Below are 6894 nucleotides of genomic sequence, written 5' to 3'. Positions count from 1 at the left end.
AGGGTTTGTATAAGGTACAATATTTACGATTTGGTTTGGTTTTAATATGATTATTGATATGATTTGAAATGTTTGAAATTTATGTTCGTTTGAATTCAAAACACCAATAATGCTTCGTAACATTATTTTAGTGGCGCATACAGATTAGGGGTGTTACATTTATTGGTATCATGGCATGGTTTAGTCGATAATCAGATTGAATGTAGCGTGTGTGAGTCTAGCTTTACATGCCATTATATAACCTGTGATAGTTTGATATCTTTTGACCGTTTTAAAACATGTTTTCTTATAGCAATGACATCTAACCGAGTTGAATCAAATGAAGTAGAGAGTAACGCTCAAGCCTCCATTCACGGAGTAGGATCGAGCGATACAAGGCCCGTATCTGAGTGCCGAGATAGAAAGGCAAAGGAAGCCTTCTTCTAGTTGATGAATGAATGGTTTACTAAGTTCGTATAGACGAACCTGGCTACTGAACAACCTCTATCCCCTCCTATTCCTCAAGGTTTGGAGCCTTCTTCCCGTTATTCCTCAAGGTTTGGAACCTATATGAGTTAATAAGCTGCCAATTGATAAGATTCGTAAGTACGGGGATGAAGAATTCAGAGCTACTGCTGAAGATGATCCCGAAAGAGCAGAATTTTGGTTAGAGAATATAATTAGGGTTTTTGACGAACTATCCTATTCAGTAGTTGAATGTGTTAAATGTGCGGTATCGTTGTTGAATGAGTCAACTTATCATGATGGAACATATTGATTTCTATGGTGCCAAGAGAGTGAATCACCTGGGATTTCTTACAAACTGAGTTCACAAAGAAATACATTAGTCAGAGGTTTCTGGAACAGAAACGTAAAGAATTTCTCGTGTCAAACAAGGCTGTATGTCTATATCAGAGTAAGAGCAAGAATTTGTCAAAATATCAGAGGTATTTTGATTGAAACTGCTATGTGTAAAAGATTTGAAGAAGGGTAAAATGAAGACATAAAGCTACTAGTTGGAATTCTTGAGCTAAAAGAATTTTTTGTATTGGTTGACCGAGGACGTAAGTCCAAGGAGCTGAGTAAAGAGAAAAGACATGCTAATTTTGAAACTAGAGACTTGAGAAAGAGATTGAATAGGAAGTCGTATCGGTCGGCATCAAAGAGATCAAAAGAACATCACAATAGTTCCACAGCTTCAATGGGGTATTCCAGTAGAGACAAAGGCAACCGACGTTCGAGTCTTATACCTCATGCTACATCTGTAGCAAGTGTGGGTAGTGTTAGAGATGTCTGAGCCAAGTGCAAGCACTGTAAAACACCACATGATGGTGAGTGTCGACTGAAGAGCGGAGCATGCTTTAGGTGTAGTTCCTTCGACCACTATCTTAGAGATTGCCTAGAGAAATATGAGAAAGAAAAAGTTAAGAATACGAGGCTAAACAACACAGCTGCGAGAGGTGGGCCACCTCGTAATTTTAATTGATAACTATGGTGTAATGAAAGACTCTGCCATGAGATCCGAGGCACGAGCACCTACTAGGGCTTATGCTATTCGCGCATGAGAGGATGCTATCTGAGGTGCCAAATGTTATTACAGGTACCTTTCTATTTTTGATGCTGGTGTTACTGCTTTGATTGATCCGAGATCAACCCATTCGTATGTTTGCTCGAATTTAGTATCTAGTAAGAATTTACCTGTTGAGTCCACAAATTCGTGGTTAAAGTATTGAACCCCCTAGGTCAGTATGTGCTAGTTGATAAAGTCTGCAAGAATTGTCCTTTGATGACTCGGGTTTACAGTTTTCCAGCTGATTTGATGTTGTTACCGTTTGATAAATTTGACGTAGTTTTGGGTATGGATTGGCTAACTCTACACGACGCTGTTGTAAACTGTAGACGAAAGCTTATTGTATTGAAATCTTAGAACGCTGAGAAACTTGGTAATGAATCAGATAGTCGAGTGGGTTACCTATTGTTATAACAGCTATGTTAGCGCAGAAATACGTGAGAAAAGGTTGCAATGCTTACCTTGTTTATGTGTTGGACTCTAAAGTATCTAAGTCGAAGCTAGAATCAGTGCCGGTGGTTTGCAAGTATCTTGATGTATTTCCAGAGGATTTACCTAGATTACCGTTGATCAGAGAGGTTGAGTTTCCTATTGAACTAGTACCGGGGACATCACCGATATTAATAGCACCCTACAGAATGACTCTTACAGGGCTAAAGGAGTTGAAAACACAGCTGCAAGAGTTGACAGATAGGGGTTTTGCTCAACCTAGTTTCTCACCTTGGGGTGCACTGGTTCTGCTCGTTAAGAAAAAGGACGGATCAATGAGATTGTGTATTGATTACGGTCAGCTCAACAAATTCACAATCAATAATAAATATCTACTGCCTCGAATTGATGATATGCTTGATCAGTTGAAAGGTGCCACAATATTTTTGAAGATTGATCTTCATTTTGGCTACTATCAGGTATGGGTTAAAGATTCGGATGTGCCAAAAACTGTATTCAAAACCAAGTACAGACACTATGAATTTCTTGTGATCTGTTTGGTTTAACTAATGCACCTGTAGTATTTAGGGATTTGATGAACAGAATCTTTAGACCGTATTTAGATTGATTTTTTTTGTTTTTTATTGATGATATTCTAATTTATTCATGAAACGAGGTTGAACATGCTGAACATTAGAGAATTGTGTTGCAAACCCTGCGAGATAAACAACTTTTTGCTAAATTTAGCAAATGTGAGTTTTGGCTCTAAGAGGTTGGTTTTCTGGGACATATAGTATCGACTGAAGGTATCAGAGTTGATTCGAGTAAAATTTCAGCAGTTGTTGACTGGAAACCACCGAGAAATGAATACGATATTAGAAGTTTTTTGGGATTAGCTGGTTATTACCGAAGATTCATCAAAGGGTTTTCGATGACAACTACATCGATGACCCAACTATTATAGAAAGATGTGGAATTTGAATGGTCTGAGAAATATCAACAGAGTTTTAATCAGTTAAAGCATTATTAATCGAGGCACCAGTTTTGGTTCAGCCTGAATCAGTTAAAGAATTTGTGATTTACAGCGATGCATCTTTAAATGGTTTAGACTGTGTTTTGATGCATGAAGGAAAAGTAATAACTTATGCTTCTAGACAGTTAACTTATTCGACACATGACCTAGAGTTGGCAACTATTGTGTTTGCATTGACAAGTATTCAACACCATTTGTTTGGCGAAAAATGTCATATATTTACTAATCCTATGAGTTTGAAGTATTTAATGTCACAAAAAATATTTGAATATGAGATAGCGCAGATGGCTTGAACTATTAAGAGATGATGAGTTAATTCTTGATTATCATCTAGTAAAAGTGAATGTAGTTGCTGATGCTTTGAGAAGAAAACCTGTGTTTTCTTTGTGAGTAATGAATACTTGAGTAACATCATCTGATGATGGCTTAATCTTAGCTGAGTTGAAAGATAGACCGATGTTTTTACAGCAGATCAGTGAAGCTTAAAAATGTGACGGTCAGTTGCTAGCTAAACGGGCACAGTGTGAGTCGACTTTTGATTCAGAATTTAAGATAGGACCTGGCGATTGCTTATTATTCAGAGGTAGAGTTTGTGTACCGAAGAATCTAGAGCTTATTGGGAAAATCTTGCACGAAGCTCATAATGGTAGCTTATCTGTTCATCCAGGAAGTAATAAGATGTACGGTGATTTGAAACAGATGTATTGGCCAGGAATGAAACGCGAAATTTCTGACTTTGTATCTAGATGTTTAGCATGTTAGGAAGTTAAAGTTGAACATCATGTACCTTTTGGATTTTTGCAGCCTGTGATGATACCGGAGTGAAAATGGGATCGAATTACAATTAATTTTGTATTGAGTTTACCCCTATCTCCGAGAAAGAAAGATGCCATTTGGGTTATCATTGATCATTTGGCGAAGTCAGCACATTTTATTCTAGTACGTAAAGATTACTCCATTGAGAAATTAGCTAAATTATACGTTTCTGAGATTGTTAGCTTACACGAGGTCCTGTAAACTGAAAAATATATAGGATTTTTCCTATATAATTCATCACCTTTCTACTTAAATTTGTTGTTAAAACCAAGTAATTGTTTAATAAATTAATGAAATATGCGAAAATATGAAATTAGGACATAGAAATTATTAAAATGTGATTTTATACTTTATTATATAGTTTTCACGCATAAAATGACTTATTTTATATTAATTTGAGCATAATATATTTTCAAGCTATAAAGTGCGACATGCAGGATTAAATTAAATAATAAAATATAAAGTTATATTTAATAATTAATTTTTAATATTTCATTAATAAATTGGGTTTTAATTAATTAAGTAAATTTATTAATTAAAGTGGTTAAATTATATTATCTGGTCCTCTAAACTATCTACTATTTTTAGACAGGTCTGAGAGTTTTCTTCTAATTGCAAAATCGTCCAAATTGGGGACGAAGTCAATCCAATTTTTGGCTACACATGGCTGTCATAAACCATTTTTTTGTTTAATTATACAAAGTCCTTGAAGAGTTAAAGAAATTGGAGATTTTCCCGAAGATTTGCTAATGACCGAGTCTTAGTCCTGAGTTGTTGTGGTACTCAAATTGACCAAAAATCAAGGAAAAATAAGCCACATTTCCTCAATTCATGGCCGACCACTTTTGGAGAAAGTTTCAAAGGATGAACACTGCTATTTTTAGCAAACTAGCTCCCTTGCCTCACCTATAAAGAAGAGCTCATTTCTCACTTTTTCAATCATCCCTCAAGCATCCATCAAACATCATTCTCTCTTTTTCTCTTAGCCTTTTTCATTCCCACGCCTAGCATCATCTCTTTATAGAGATTTTAGCAATTAAGCGTCTTAAAGAACCCTTGGTCGGCCACCTTGGAGAACCATCAACAAAGGAGCAAAGCAAAGGAACGAAGGAGTCTCGTCAGTCAGAGTCTTTGGTGACAGCCACTCTGAATTGGGTTTAATCTTTCTTTTCTTTAACTTAATTTAAAGATGTTTGCTATGTGTTCTTTGTTCTTGTTTACAGCTATGTTAGCTTAATTTTATTTAAGCTAGGATGATTGCTTTGATTAAATAATATTTATTTGATTCATGCTTATAATGGTTGTGCCTCAATTGGTCATTTTTTCAATTAAAATCAAGTCTGTATTTCATTCATACGTGATTGAAATGCACCTGAATTAGCTGAGTGATCCTAACCAGATGACAGTTAATGGATGCATAATTCAAATGTGCATGCTCAATTTAGATCCTAACACGAATAAATTGTAGGTTGCATAACAACTCTAACCAAGCTCTGTTATTTGCATAGTTTTTAGATTTGTGTGATTAAATTGTTTCAAACCTAAAACTTCCCTGTTACCTCACACGAATGTTAAGAAACCCTTAGTAAATAAGGATCAGTAAAATGCGTATTTACTAAGTAAAGGATTTCGAAAGGACCTAATGTGGTTTTCAAACTCATGAAAGATCGAGTTTCCATGTAATGTTTTTCCGAATGTTATTAAGCATGTTGATAATAAATTGAGTTTCATTAAAGTAATTGTCCTTGTTTATTTATGTTATAATTGTTGCAAATTGTGTTTAATTTTACTAAAATATATTTCATTCATATAGTTTGCATACTTAGGATAATTTGCATTAGGGATCATTGCATTTAGTTTAATATATTTTAATCACCACTTCTCAAATATATTGTGTTTTTATTTACCAAATTGTTAATATAATTTTACAAATTAAGTGACTTAGCACAAATACAATCCCTGTGGAGACGATAACTCGATACTTACTTATTACTTGATAATGACAGTGTACACTTGCGCAAACCTAAGCATTACAAGTTTTTGGCGCCATTGTCAGGGATTGTCAACTGTTGCCATAGTCATTTTTTTCGTGAAATTTTTTATTTTCAATTTGATTTATTTCTAACATTACTAACTTTTTCTTTTTAATTTTTGTGATTTTCTTTTCAGGTGTTTATGAGCATAGATTGAATTATCGATTTACTCCCTGTAGACCATGAAATTGAGAGAACTTTCAGACAAAGAAGACGTGAACAAACAGCTCAAAGACAAGTCGAGATGGAAATTGGAAATCAGAATTAAGACCAAGGTAATGAAGTCGATTATGTATGAAATCCTATCCTCATTGCCGATGATATGGATCGATGCATCAGATAATATGCTGTGCCCCTTTTCAGTGAGATAAACCCAGGAATTAGAAGGCCAGATATTAAGGCAACCCAGTTTGAATGAAAACCAATGATGTTTCAAATGCTACAATCGGTGGGTCAATTTAGTGGTATACCCACGGAAGATCCACATCTCCAACTTCGATTGTTTATAGAGGTGAGTGATTCATTCAAGATAGTCAGTGTGACTGAAGACGCACTGAGGTTGAAGTTATTTCTGTACTCGTTGCGAGATCGAGCTCGAGCATGGCTCATTTAATTGCCACCAAGTTCCATATCTACATGGCAAGAATTAGCAGAGAGATTTTTGGTTAAGTATTTCCCACCTAGCTAAAACACTAAGTTGAGGAACGAGATCATAACCTCCAACAATTGGATGACGAGTCTTTGTATGAGGCTTGGGAGCAATTCAAAGAGTTACTTCGTAAGTGCCCTCATCATGGGATTCATCACTATATCCAGTTGGAGACATTCTATAATGGTCACAATGCACATACAAGATTGATGGTAGATGCTTCCACGAATGGTGCAATTTTGTTTAAGTCTTACAATGAGGCTTATGAGATCATCGAGAGGATCGCGAGTAATAACTATCAATAGCCAACAAATCAAATAGCTTCAGGAAGACGCAAAGCCAGAGTTCATGAAGTTGACCCCCTCACATCGTTATCAGCTCAGGT

At 35.6% G+C, this 6894-nt stretch overlaps 1 pseudogene; it reads right to left on the bottom strand.

Annotated features, from left to right (window-relative positions):
* Positions 1 to 6574: 6574 nt before the first annotated feature.
* LOC121223954 (uncharacterized) lies at positions 6575 to 6660 on the bottom strand (annotated as a pseudogene).
* Between the last annotated feature and the right edge of the window lie 234 nt (positions 6661 to 6894).

This window comes from Gossypium hirsutum, chromosome D11 (assembly GCF_007990345.1).
Source record: "Gossypium hirsutum isolate 1008001.06 chromosome D11, Gossypium_hirsutum_v2.1, whole genome shotgun sequence".
Classification (NCBI taxonomy): Eukaryota; Viridiplantae; Streptophyta; class Magnoliopsida; order Malvales; family Malvaceae; genus Gossypium; species Gossypium hirsutum.
Note: the sequence above shows the minus strand (reverse complement) of the source record. Positions and strands in the feature narration are given on the sequence as shown.